General features: G+C 44.7%; 2 pseudogenes; both read left to right on the top strand.

The window, feature by feature from the left end:
- The first annotated feature begins 3,500 nt into the window (after window positions 1–3,500).
- Window positions 3,501–6,133, top strand: LOC130139951 (disease resistance protein RPM1-like; annotated as a pseudogene).
- Window positions 6,134–7,378: 1,245 nt separating this feature from the next.
- Window positions 7,379–14,207, top strand: LOC115691856 (uncharacterized; annotated as a pseudogene).
- The last annotated feature ends 547 nt before the right edge of the window (window positions 14,208–14,754 follow it).

Below are 14,754 nucleotides of genomic sequence, written 5' to 3'. Positions count from 1 at the left end.
TCATCGTCCATCGCCTTTTCTGAGGAGAACGATGATGGGTTGGTGGGCATTGGAGAGGCAAGGGAGCAGCTGGTTCAGTGGCTAACAGAGAACGATTCGACGTCGAAAGTGATTTTCGTGCACGGTGCGCAAGGAGTAAGGAAGACTAGTCTAGTGGGCGCCGTGCTTCGCGACCAAAGAGTGAGTAGTCATTTCAAATACTATGTATGGATCATGGATTTAAGATCTTTGGAGTTGGTCAAAGACAAAGTGGCCGTGCTCATGAAGGCAAAGGCAAAGATGTGGGATTTGACCAAGAATAACGACCAAGGAATCCAAGTTGAGCTCGAAGAGGTTTTCAAACGCATGAGGAACGATTATGACTTGAGGAACAACAACTATAGATGGGTGCTTGTCTTGGATGACGTAGGCAGAGAGCATGTGTTCGAGTCTCTCCGGAGTCATTTAGATCAAACTCGTCCAAGCGTGCTCGTCACCTCTCGCGTCAGCAGCTTAGCAACAAAAGCCAGGGCTCTGCTGGATTCTCTATGGGCACAATCCAGTAGTGCTCCTCCTAAACTCCCTAAACGATCGTATGGATTCCACCACTTTAAGCATGTTTACCTCTCCATGGATGATTCTCGCACTCTATTTGTAACGACCTGGGTCCCACTCGCAAGATATTGTCCGCTTTGAACACTAAGTCCTCCCGATTTTGTTCCTCCCAAGGCAGCCCATACTACCCCCAAAAAAGGCCACTTACAAGTTAAGGTTTCCCAAGCCTTTATAATCAAGCCCAAGACTCCCTCCCTAAACGATGTGGGACAGGAGACATGCCCCCCTTTGCCATCCTAGAAGCCTGCCGGAAGCCGCTCCTTGTCCAAGCCCTTTTGGCCCCGGCGATCACTCCCCGCCCTCGTCGGACCGGGTCGTTACACTAATTTGCCAGAAGATGTTCCCCAATAATACCTGTCCACATTTTCTAAAAGAAGTTTCTCACGGCATCTTAGAAAAATGCAGAGGATTGCCACTTGCGATTCTTGCCATGTCTAACCTTTTGATTGGTATTCGGGGTGATATTAGGGGCACTCCTCAAAGTGTTAAATGGCAAAAGTTGAGTGGTGGGCATGGAGAAGCACTGCTATTCAAAGGGGACACAAGTGGCCTAATTGGAAGGATGATAAGCCTGCCCATGGACCAACTTCATGATGTCCATGCTTTGTCAATTTTACTTGAGCATCTTTCCATTGAATTGTCCCATAAGGTGCTCCACATTGATGCGGCTGTGGATGGCAGAAAGATTTATTGAGCAGAATGATAGAAACACGGTCCAAATAATCTAAGAGGAAAATCTTGAAAAGCTAGTAGATCATAATATAGTTCAGGAGGTGGAGAAAACAAGTTATGGCAGGATCAGCACCAACCGTGTTCACAACCTTTTGCATCAAATTATTATCGCCGAGTTGAAAGATGATGAGTTCACGATGATTGTTGCCGACCTGGTAGAAAAATGGTCTGAGACTATATGGCGCCTGTCCTTATAGAGCCAAATGGAGAGTATAAATAGTCACACAAGCATCAAACGACTTCGCTCCCTACTTGTCTCCAAAAGGGTGTGCCCAAAATGGATAAAAGAGCTGCTGGGGCAGGTTAAGAGGCTAAATGTTCTAGATCTTCAATCTTCTTCTTTGAATTCTTTTCCTAAAGAGATTCTCAGTTTATTATATCTTGGGTACCTAAGTTTGAGGGATACCAAGGTAGTTAAAATTCCGAATGGCATAGGAGATTTTGTACATCTGGAGACCCTGGATCTTAAAGATACCCCTGTGGCTGAAGATTCTATCGATGACTTCGAGCGACGAGAACCAATCTGTGAGTTGGAAGGTCTTGTTACCTACCTTTTAGAACACTACAATCGACGAACTGTGGTTTCCGAATCACGGGATGTGAGAAGGGTGCTGCAGAATTACGAAACTACACTGGATATAGCAGCTGCTAATGCAGAATTCACCTCAATTATCTGTAGATTATACCAGTTCCAGCTCGGCCTACCATTGGTCATCGTCCATCGCCTTTTCTGAGGAGAACGATGATGGGTTGGTGGGCATTGGAGAGGCAAGGGAGCAGCTGGTTCAGTGGCTAACAGAGAACGATTCGACGTCGAAAGTGATTTTCGTGCACGGCGCGCAAGGAGTGAGGAAGACTAGTCTAGTGGGCGCCGTGCTTCGCGACCAAAGAGTGAGGAGTCATTTCAAATACTATGTATGGATAATGGATTTAAGATCCTTGGAGTTGGTCAAAGACAAAGTGGCCGTGCTCATGAAGGCAAAGGCAAAGATGTAGGATTTGACCAAGAATAACGACCAAGTAATCCAAGTGGAGCTCGAAGAGGTTTTCAAACGCATGAGGAACGATTATGACTTGAGGAACAACAACTATAGATGGGTGCTTGTCTTGGATGACGCAGGCAGAGAGCATGTGTTCGAGTCTCTCCGGAGTCATTTAGATCAAACTCGTCCAAGAGTGCTCGTCACGTCTCGCGTCAGCAGCTTAGCAACAAAAGCCAGGTGTCTCCTGGATTCTCTATGGGCACAATCCAGTAGTGCTCCTCCTAAACTCCCTAAACGATCGTATGGATTCCACCACTTTAAGCATGTTTACCTCTCCATGGATGATTCTCGCACTCTATTTGTAACGACCTAGGTCCCACTCGCAAGATATTGTCCGCTTTGGACACTAAGTCCTCTCGGTTTTGTTCCTCCGAGGGCAGCCCATACTACCACCAGAAAAGGCCACTTACAAGTTAAGGTTTCCCAAGCCTTTATAATCAAGCCCAAGACTCCCTCCCTAAACGATGTGGGACAGGAGACATGCCCCCCCTTGCCATCCTAGAAGCCTGCCGGAAGCCGCTCTTTGTCCAGGCCCTTTTAGTCCTGGCGACCACTCCCCGCCCTCGTCGGACCGGGTCGTTACACTATTTTGCCGGAAGATGTTCCCCAATAATACCTGTCCACATTTTCTAAAAGAAGTTTCTCACGGTATCTTAGAAAAATGCAGAGGATTGCCACTTGCGATTCTTGCCATGTCTAACCTTTTGATTGGTATTCGGGGTGATATTAGGGGCACTCCTCAAAGTGTTGAATGGAAAAAGTTGAGTGGTGGGCTTGGAAAAGCACTGCTATTCAAAGGGGACACAAGTGGCCTAATTGGAAGGATGATAAGCCTGCCCATGGACCAACTTCATGATGTCCATGCTTTGTCAATTTTACTTGAGCATTTTTCCATTGAATTGTCCCATAAGGTGCTTCACATTGATGCGGCTGTGCATGGCAAAAAGATTTATTGAGCAGAATGATAGAAAGACGGTCCAAATAATCTAAGAGGAAAATCTTGAAAAGCTAGTAGATCATAATATAGTTCAGGAGGTGGAGAAAACAAGTTATGGCAGGGTCAGAACCCGCCGTGTTCACAACCTTTTGCATCAAATTATTATCGCCGAGTTGAAAGATGATGAGTTCGCGATGATTGTTGCCGACCTGGTAGAAAAATGGTCTGAGACTATATGGCGCCTGTTCTTACAGAGCCAAATGGACAGTATAAATAGTCACACAAGCATCAAACGACTTCGCTCCCTACTTATCTCCAAAAGGGTGTGCCCGAAATGGATAAAAGAGCTGCTGGGGCAGGTTAAGAGGCTAAATGTTCTAGATCTTCAATCTTCTTCTTTGAATTCTTTTCCTAAAGAGATTCTCAGTTTATTATATCTTGGGTACCTAAGTTTGAGGGATACCAAGGTAGTTAAAATTCCGAATGGCATAGGAGATTTTGTAAATCTGGAGAACATGGATCTTAAAGATACCCCTGTGGCTGAAGATGCTATCGATGACTTCATGCGACGAGAATCAATCTGTGAGTTGGAAGGTCTTGTTACCTACCTTTTAGAACACTACAATCGACGAACTATGGTTTCCGAATCACGGGATGTGAGAAGGGTGTTGCAGAATTACGAAACTACACTGGATATAGCAGCTGCTAATGCAGAATTCACCTCAATTATCTGTAGATCATACCAGTTCCAGCTCGGCCTACCATTGGTCATCGTCCATCGCCTTTTCCGAGGAGAACGATGATGGGTTGGTGGGCATTGGAGAGGCAAGGGAGCAGCTGGTTCAGTGGCTAACAGAGAACGATTCGACGTCGAAAGTGATTTTCGTGCACGGTGCGCAAGGAGTAAGGAAGACTAGTCTAGTGGGCGCCGTGCTTCGCGACCAAAGAGTGAGGAGTCATTTCAAATACTATGTATGGATCATGGATTTAAGATCCTTGGAGTTGGTCAAAGACAAAGTGGCTGTGCTCATGAAGGCAAAAGCAAAGATGTGGGATTTGACCAAGAATAATGACCAAGGAATCCAAGTTGAGCTCGAAGAGGTTTTCAAACGCATGAGGAACGATTATGACTTGAGGAATACCAACTATAGATGGGTGCTTGTCTTGGATGACGCAAGCAGAGAGCATGTGTTCGAGTCTCTCCGGAGTCATTTAGATCAAACTCGTCCAAGCGTGCTCGTCACGTCTCGCGTCAGCAGCTTAGCTACAAAAGCCAGGGCTCTCCTGGATTCTCTATGGGCACAATCCAGTAGTGCTCCTCCTAAACTCCCTAAACAATCGTATGGATTCCACCACTTTAAGCATGTTTACCTCTCCATGGATGATTCTCGCACTCTATTTGTAACGACCTGGGTCCCACTCGCAAGATATTATCCGCTTTGGACACTAAGTCCTCTCGGTTTTGTTCCTCCGAGGGCAGCCCATACTACCACCAGAAAAGGCCACTTACAAGTTAAAGTTTCCCAAGCCTTTATAATCAAGCCCAAGACTCTCTCCCTAAACGATGTGGGACAGGAGACATGCCCCCCTTGCCATCCTAGAAGCCTGCCGGAAGCCGCTCCTTGTCCAGGCCCTTTTGGCCGCGGCGACCACTCCCCGCCCTCGTCGGACCGGGTCGTTACACTATTTTGCCGGAAGATGTTCCCCAATAATACCTGTCCACCTTTTCTAAAAGAAGTTTCTCACGACATATTAGAAAAATGCGGAGGATTGCCACCTGCGATTCTTGCCATGTCTAACCTTTTGATTGGTATTCGGGGTGATATTAGGGGCACTCCTCAAAGTGTTGAATGGCAAAAGTTGAGTGGTGGGCTTGGAGAAGCACTGCTATTCAAAGGGGACACAAGTGGCCTAATTGGAAGGATGATAAGCCTGCCCATGGACCAACTTCATGATGTCCATGCTTTGTCAATTTTACTTGAGCATCTTTCCATTGAATTGTCCCATAAGGTGCTCCACATTGATGCGGCTGTGGATGGCAGAAAGATTTATTGAGCAGAATGATAGAAACACGGTCCAAATAATCTAAGAGGAAAATCTTGAAAAGCTAGTAGATCATAATATAGTTCAGGAGGTGGAGAAAACAAGTTATGGCAGGGTCAGAACCCGCCGTGTTCACAACCTTTTGCATCAAATTATTATCGCCGAGTTGAAAGATGATGAGTTCGCGATGATTGTTGTCGACCTGGTAGAAAAATGGTCTGAGACTATATGGCGCCTGTCCTTACAGAGCCAAATGGAAAGTATAAATAGTCACACAAGCATCAAACGACTTCGCTCCCTACTTGTCTCCAAAAGGGTGTGCCCAAAATAGATAAAAGAGCTGCTGGGGCAGGTTAAGAGGCTAAATGTTCTAGATCTTCAATCTTCTTCTTTGAATTCTTTTCCTAAAGGGATTCTCAGTTTATTATATCTTGAGTACCTAAGTTTGAGGGATACCAAGGTAGTTAAAATTCCGAATGGCATAGGAGATTTTGTACATCTGGAGACCCTGGATCTTAAAGATACCCCTGTGGCTAAAGATGCTATCGATGACTTCATGCGACGAGAATCAATCTGTGAGTTGGAAGGTCTTGTTACCTACCTTTTAGAACACTACAATCGACGAACTGTGGTTTCCGAATCACGAGATGTGAGAAGGGTGCTGCAGAATTACGAAACTACACTGGATATAGCAGCTGCTAATGCAGAATTAACCTCAATTATCTGTAGATCATACCAGTTCCAGCTCGGCCTACCATTGGTCATCGTCCATCGCCTTTTCTGAGGAGAACGATGATGGGTTGGTGGGCATTGGAGAGGCAAGGGAGCAGCTGGTTCAGTGGCTAACAGAGAACGATTCGACGTCGAAAGTGATTTTCGTGCACGGTGAGCAAGGAGTAAGGAAGACTAGTCTAGTGGGCGCCGTGCTTCGCGACCAAAGAGTGAGAAGTCATTTCAAATACTATGTATGGATCATGGATTTAAGATCCTTGGAGTTGGTCAAAGACAAAGTGGCCGTGCTCATGAAGGCAAAAGGCAAAGATGTAGGATTTTACCAAGAATAACGACCAAGGAATCCAAGTTGAGCTCGAAGAGGTTTTCAAACGCATGAGGAACGATTATGACTTGAGGAATAACAACTACAGATGGGTGCTTGTCTTGGATGACGCAGGCAAAGAGAATTTGTTTGAGTCTCTCCGGAGTCATTTAGATCAAACTCGTCCAAGCGTGCTCGTCACGTCTCGCGTCAGCAGCTTAGCAACAAAAGCCAGGGCTCTCCTAGATTCTCTATGGGCACAATCCAGTAGTGCTCCTCCTAAACTCCCTAAACGATCGTATGGATTCCACCACTTTAAGCATGTTTACCTCTCCGTGGATGATTCTCGCACTCTATTTGTAACGACCTGGGTCCCACTCGCAAGATATTGTCCGCTTTGGACACTAAGTCCTCACGGTTTTGTTCCTCCGAGGGCAGCCCATACTACCCCAAGAAAAGGCCTCTTACAAGTTAAGGTTTCCCAAGCCTTTATAATTAAGCCCAAGACTCCCTCCCTAAGCGATGTGGGACAGGAGACATGCCCCCCTTGCCATCCTAGAAGCATGCCGGAAGCCGCTCTTTGTCCAGGCCCTTTTGGCCCCGGCGACCACTCCCCGCCCTCGTCGGACCGGGTCGTTACACTATTTTGCCGGAAGATGTTCCCCAATAATACCTGTCCACCTTTTCTAAAAGAAGTTTCTCACGTTATCTTAGAAAAATGCGGAGGATTGCCACTTGCGATTCTTGCCACGTCTAACCTTTTGATTGGTATTCGGGGTGATATTAGGGGCACTCCTCAAAGTGTTGAATGGAAAAAGTTGAGTGGCGGGCTTGAAGAAGCACTGCTATCCAAAGGGGACACAAGTGGCCTAATTGGAAGGATGATAAGCCTGCCCATGGACCAACTTCATGATGTCCATGCTTTGTCAATTTTACTTGAGCATCTTTCCATTGAATTATCCCATAAGGTGCTCCACATTGATGCGGCTGTGGATGGCAGAAAGATTTGTTGAGAAGAACGATAGAAACACTGTCCAAATAATCTCAGATGAAAACCTTGAAAAGCTAGTAGATCATAATATAGTTCAGGAGGTGGAGAAAACAAGTTATGGTAGGGTCAGAACCTGCCGTGTTCACAACCTTTTGCATCAAATTATTATCGCCAAGTTGAAAGATGATGAGTTCGCGATGATTGTTGCCGACCTGGTAGAAAAATGGTCTGAGACTATATGGCGCCTGTCCTTACAGAGCCAAATGGACAGTATAAATAGTCACACAAGCATCAAACGACTTCGCTCCCTACTTATCTCCAAAAGGGTGTGCCCGAATTGGATAAAAGAGCTGCTGGGGCAGGTTAAGAGGCTAAATGTTCTAGATCTTCAATCTTCTTCTTTGAATTCTTTTCCTAAAGAGATTCTCAGTTTATTATATCTTGGGTACCTAAGTTTGAGGGATACCAAGGTAGTTAAAATTCCGAATGGCATAGGAGATTTTGTAAATCTGGAGAACCTGGATCTTAAAGATACCCCTGTGGTTGAAGATGCTATCGATGACTTCATGCGACGAGAATCAATCTGTGAGTTGGAAGGTCTTGTTACCTACCTTTTAGAACACTACAATCGACGAACTATGGTTTCCGAATCACGGGATGTGAGAAGGGTGTTGCAGAATTACGAAACTACACTGGATATAGCAGCTGCTAATGCAGAATTCACCTCAATTATCTGTAGATCATACCAGTTCCAGCTCGGCCTACCATTGGTCATCGTCCATCGCCTTTTCTGAGGTGAACGATGATGGGTTGGTGGGCATTGAAGAGGCAAGGGAGCAGCTGGTTCAGTGGCTAACAGAGAACGATTCGATGTCGGAAGTGATTTTCGTGCACGGCGCGCAAGGAGTAGGGAAGACTAGTCTAGTGGGCGCCGTGCTTCGCGACCAAAGAGTGAGGAGTCATTTCAAATACTATGTATGGATCATGGATTTAAGATCCTTGGAGTTGGTCAAAGACAAAGTGGCCGTGCTCATGAAGGCAAAGGCAAAGATGTGGGATTTGACCAAGAATAACGACCAAGGAATCCAAGTTGAGCTCGAAGAGGTTTTCAAACGCATGAGGAACGATTGTGACTTGAGGAACAACAACTATAGATGGGTGCTTGTCTTGGATAACGCAGGCAGAGAGCATGTGTTCGAGTCTCTCCGGAGTCATTTAGATCAAACTCGTCCAAGCGTGCTCGTCACGTCTCGCGTCAGCAGCTTAGCAACAAAAGCCAGGGCTCTCCTGGATTCTCTATGGGCACAATCCAGTAGTGCTCCTCCTAAACTCCCTAAACGCTCGTATGGATTACACCACTTTAAGCATGTTTACCTCTCCATGGATGATTCTCGCACTCTATTTGTAACGACCTGGTCCCACTCGTAAAATATTGTCCGCTTTGGAGACTAAGTTCTCGCGATTTTGTTCCTCCGAGGGCAGCCCATACTACCCCCAGAAAAGGCCTCTTACAAGTTAAGGTTTCCCAAGCCTTTATAATCAAGCCCAAGACTCCCTCCTTAGGCGATGTGGGAAAGGAGACATGCCCCCCCTTGCCATCCTAGAAGCCTGCCGGAAGCCGCTCCTTGTTCAGGCCCTTTTGGCCTCGGCGACCACTCTCCGCCCTCGTCGAACCTGGTCGTTACACTATTTTGCCGGAAGATGTTCCCCAATAATACCTGTCCACCTTTTCTAAAAGAAGTTTCTCACGGCATCTTCGAAAAATGCGGAGGATTGCCACTTGCGATTCTTGCCACGTTTAACCTTTTGATTGGTATTTGGGGTGATATTAGGGGCACTTCTCAAAGTGTTGAATGGCAAAAGTTGAGTGGCAGGCTTGGAGAAGCACTGCTATTCAAAGGGGACACAAGTGGCCTAATTGGAAGGATGATAAGCCTGCCCATGGACCAACTTCATGATGTCCATGCTTTGTCAATTTTACTTGAGCATCTTTCCATTGAATTATCCCATAAGGTGCTCCACATTGATGCGGCTGTGGATGGCAGAAAGATTTGTTGAGAAGAATGATAGAAACACGGTCCAAATAATCTCAGATGAAAACCTTGAAAAGCTAGTAGATCATAATATAGTTCAGGAGGTAGAGAAAACAAGTTATGGTAGGGTCAAAACCTGCCGTGTTCACAACCTTTTGCATCAAATTATTATCGCCAAGTTGAAAGATGATGAGTTCGCGATGATTGTTGCTGACCTGGTAGAAAAATGGTCTGAGACTATATGGCGCCTGTCCTTACGGAGCCAAATGGACAGTATAAATAGTCACACAAGCATCAAACGACTTCGGTCCCTACATGTCTCTAAAAGGGTGTGCCTGAAATGGATAAAAGAGCTGCTGGGGCAGGTTAAGAGGCTAAATGTTCTAGATCTTCAAGCTTCTTCTTTGAATTCTTTTCCTAAAGAGATTCTCAGTTTATTATATCTTAGGTACCTAAGTTTGAGGGATACCAAGGTAGTTAAAATTCCGAATGGCATAGGAGATTTTGTACGTGTGGAGACCCAGGATCATAAAGATACCCCTGTGGCTGAAGATGCTATCGATGACTTTATGCGACGAGAATCAAACTGTGAGTTGGAAGGTCTTGTTACCTACTTTTTAGAACACTATAATCGCCGAACTGTGGTTTTCGAATCACGTGATGTGAGAAGGGTGTTGCAGAATTACGAAACTACACTGGATATGGCCGCTGCTATGCAGAATTCACCTCAATTATCTGCAGATCATACCAGTTCCAGCTCGGCCTACCATTGGTCATCGTCCATCGCCTTTTCTGAGGTGAACGATGATGGGTTGGTGGGCATTGGAGAGGCAAGAAAGCAGCTGGTTCAGTGGCTAACAGAGAACGATTCGATGTCGAAAGTGATTTTCGTGCACGGCGCGCAAGGAGTAGGGAAGACTAGTCTAGTGGGCGCCGTGCTTCGCGACCAAAGAGTGAGAAGTCATTTCAAATACTATGTATGGATCATGGATTTAAGATCCTTGGAGTTGGTCAAAGACAAAGTGGCCGTGCTCATGAAGGCAAAGGCAAAGATGTGGGATTTGACCAAGAATAACGACCAAGGAATCCAAGTTGAGCTCGAAGAGGTTTTGAAACGCATGAGGAACGATTATGACTTGAGGAACAACAACTATAGATGGGTGCTTGTCTTGGATGACGCAGGCAGAGAGCATGTGTTCGAGTCTCTCCGGAGTCATTTAGATCAAACTCGTCCAAGCGTGCTCGTCACGTCTCGCGTCAGCAGCTTAGCAACAAAAGCCATGGCTCTCCTGGATTCTCTATGAGCACAATCCAGTAGTGCTCCTCCTAAACTCCCTAAACGCTTGTATGGATTCCACCACTTTAAGCATGTTTACCTCTCCATGGATGATTCTCGCACTCTATTTGTAACGACCTGGGTCCCACTCGTAAGATATTGTCCGCTTTGGAGACTAAGTCCTCGCGATTTTGTTCCTCCGAGGGCAGCCCATACTACCCCCAGAAAAGACCTCTTACAAGTTAAGATTTCCCAAGCCTTTATAATCAAGCCCAAGACTCCCTCCTTAGGCGATGTGGGAAAGGAGACATGCCCCCCTTGCCATCCTAGAAGCCTGCCGGAAGCCGCTCCTTGTTCAGGCCCGTTTAGCCCCGGCGACCACTCCCCGCCCTCGTCGAACCTGGTCGTTACACTATTTTGCCGGAAGATGTTCCCCAATAATACCTGTCCACCTTTTCTAACAGAAGTTTCTCACGGCATCTTAGAAAAATGCGGAGGATTGCCACTTGCGATTCTTGCCACGTCTAACCTTTTGATTGGTATTCGGGGTGATATTAGGGGCACTCTTCAAAGTGTTGAATGGCAAAAGTTGAATGGCGGGCTTGAAGAAGCACTGCTATCCAAAGGGGACACAAGTGGCCTAATTGGAAGGATGATAAGCCTGCCCATGGACCAACTTCATGATGTCCATGCTTTGTCAATTTTACTTGAGCATCTTTCCATTGAATTATCCCATAAGGTGCTCCACATTGATGCGGCTGTGGATGGCAGAAAGATTTGTTGAGAAGAACGATAGAAACACTGTCCAAATAATCTCAGATGAAAACCTTGAAAAGCTAGTAGATCATAATATAGTTCAGGAGGTGGAGAAAACAAGTTATGGTAGGGTCAGAACCTGCCGTGTTCACAACCTTTTGCATCAAATTATTATCGCCAAGTTGAAAGATGATGAGTTCACGATGATTGTTGCTGACCTGGTAGAAAAATGGTCTGAGACTATATGGCGCCTGTCCTTACGGAGCCAAATGGACAGTATAAATAGTCACACAAGCATCAAACGACTTCGGTCCCTACATGTCTCCAAAAGGGTGTGCCCAAAATGGATAAAAGAGCTGCTGGGGCAGGTTAAGAGGCCAAATGTTCTAGATCTTCAAGCTTCTTCTTTGAATTCTTTTCCTAAAGAGATTCTCAGTTTATTATATCTTAGGTACCTAAGTTTGAGGGATACCAAGGTAGTTAAAATTCCGAATGGCATAGGAGATTTTGTACATCTGGAGACCCTAGATCTTAAATATACCCCTGTGGCTGAACTACCTGATGTATATTGAGGCTAAAAGCACTTCGCAACCTATTAGTATACAGATCCAACAGAAGTCTAACTACGGTAATCACCAAAAGTATGGTGTTAAGGCTCCATCACGATTAGGAGTCTTGACATCATTGCAAAAGTTATGCTTGATAGAGCTAAACCAAGTCAAGCGGCGTACATTTTCGGGAATCATTCATGGAGAAAGAGTATACTTGCTAGCATAGCTTGTGAAACTGGAAAATTTACAGAGGCTAGGTATTTCAAATCTGAGAAGTGAAGATGTTGGCCTTCTTTGTTCATCCATTGAGAAGTTGAAAAAACTAGAAGCATTACATTTAATTGCCGCCACAGATGGAGAGATACTAAATCTTTCAAATGTAGATAAGAGAAAAACATCCCCATTGCTTCAGCGGGTTCACTTGACAGGACGTTTGGCAACTCTTCCTGACTGGATACTCACTTCGACTAGTTTGTCCAAATTGGTCCTCAAGAGGAGTCAATTGAATGTAGATCCACTCCAACATTTGAGGGAGTTACAGTGTCTGAAGCATCTAGAACTGCAACAAGCTTTTGATGTACGTGAGATGACGATTGAGGCAGGGGATTTCAACAACTTCGCTTTTTAGGCCTGGATATGTTTGACAATCTTGCAGCTATACAAGTTGAAGAAGAAGCACTACCGACTCTAGAAAAATTATTTCTTGCTCGATGCAAATCATTAGCAACAGTTCCACAATTTTTCAGATGTTGCAGAAGTTTGAAGTGCCTTGAATTTTATGATATGCTCGATGAATTCAAGGCAGCCGTACAGCAATCCATCAAGGGCAATGAAGAAGTTCTCGTGCGCGTGAAGTTGGAATGTAAAGTCTGGGAAGATGGGGCTGTAAAGGAAGTCCTAAATCGCATAAGCAACCGTGCAGGATACCTTTGGCAGCCTCCTATATTCTTAGGCTGCGTTTGGTCGATCGCATAAAAGCTAGGATAGGATATGTTTTATCCTATCCTGTGTTTGGTGGTGGTCCAGGATAAGATAAGGTCGGATATAGACCGGATATAGCCCGGATAAAAAAATCCGAGGGAGGGAGGTGGGATAGACCCGGATAGGATTTCTAATGCTTATTTTTTCAGAAGCCCTACGCTCCACTCGTCGTCATCTTCATCCCCACACCTTGTGCGCTTTCACCAAAAAAAATTCTCGACTTTTTTTCCTTCACCGACTCCTCCGGACCCGTGAATAAAAAAAAAAAATTATCCTATCCGACTTTAAATCCGTAGTCCACCAAATAGTGGATAGGATATGAAGAAATCCCAGGATTTCTTATCCTATCCTATCCAGTCATATCCTATTTAGAAATCCGGACGACCAAACGCAGCCTAAATAATTCCCTCAAAGGCTCCAGGTAACCCATGCTCCAGGTAACCCATGTTCCAGGTAACCCATGTCACTGCAAAAAAAGTTATACCTATTCCATTTGTCCAATAATGTCTTATTCAGCAGTTGTTTAGATTTGATTAATGAGAGAATTCCCAGCCCACTCTGAGGTCAAGGTTGGAACACTTGATATTTCGCCTTTGAAGAAACAGAATGTCATGGAAGTGCCTCTTGAAATGTATCCCACATCAACTGCATATGTGGTTTTTTTTACTTTTGCTACTTCTTGAGCTTTTGGAGCCCGTTTATTTTAAGGAAAATTGTATTCGGGAAATTATTTTATAATTTTCTGGTGTTTGGACGATGGAAAATTAATCGATCTACGGAAGACAGTTTTCATGGACTAAAACAACAAGCTTTGATTGGAGGAAAACTACTTAACCTTCTACCAAGAAGGAAATCACTTTTCATAATCACCAAAGCAAAGGAAAACTAACTATGTTATTTAAAAACCTTTATCGTGAAGTTTTCAGTCAAACATACGCACCGGTAGTAGTAGTTGTTCTTGTTTCCTTAGTACCTATAGCTTCATATACCTGTCATTTTCCTTGGGTTACTTACAAATGGTATTCAATGCAATTAAAATAGCACCTAAATGTTTGCCAAGATTGTCCCGAGGCACATCCAACTTGCAGTGAGGAACTGTGAGGAATTGAGCAAGCTCCCGGGTTCTGTGACCATTGCTAATGGAGGAGTGTTGCCCAACATTCACCAAACTCTGTTGCCGAAGAAGATGGGCAAAGGGAAGGGGGACATTGGATCTGCCTCTCAGGAGTTCTAGGGGGTTTTTGTTCGTAGCTTGGGTCTTGTATCAGAGATTTTGCCATGGATAACTTCTAGTATACATGTTTGAATATGGGTTTTTCAACTGCTCTCTCGCTGGGAATTATGATATCTTAGTAGGATCATGTTTGAATCAAATCAAGGGTTTTTCTTTGTTCATGTTTACGGATGTCAAGTAGACTGAAAATTCTATTCATGTGGTTGCATTACGGATGAGTGGATCTATTGATCTTGAACTTGGTCAAACGGTATCTTCACTGCTTGATGTGAATGTACACTAAATTGAGACTGAAACTAAAACTTGCACATATAATGTAATGTATGGACAGTAGGTGGAGGTAAGAAGATTTAGTGACTCGTTGCTGAGATGCTACCAACGTTCAATACTGCTGAGAAGGTGGAGATTAGTTTCACCTGACTATGACTAGATCAACAACTGGGGTCATGGTACTTAAAATTTGGGTTAATACCACGAAAAACCCTAAACTGGTACATCTGTGACAAATTTACCCGAAACTATTTTTTTGATCAAAAAAAACCCCAAA

Source organism: Syzygium oleosum, unplaced genomic scaffold, assembly GCF_021117445.2.
Source record: "Syzygium oleosum isolate NSW1041296 unplaced genomic scaffold, Sole_v2.1 Sole_v2.14, whole genome shotgun sequence".
NCBI classification, from domain to species: domain Eukaryota; kingdom Viridiplantae; phylum Streptophyta; class Magnoliopsida; order Myrtales; family Myrtaceae; genus Syzygium; species Syzygium oleosum.
Note: the sequence above shows the minus strand (reverse complement) of the source record. Positions and strands in the feature narration are given on the sequence as shown.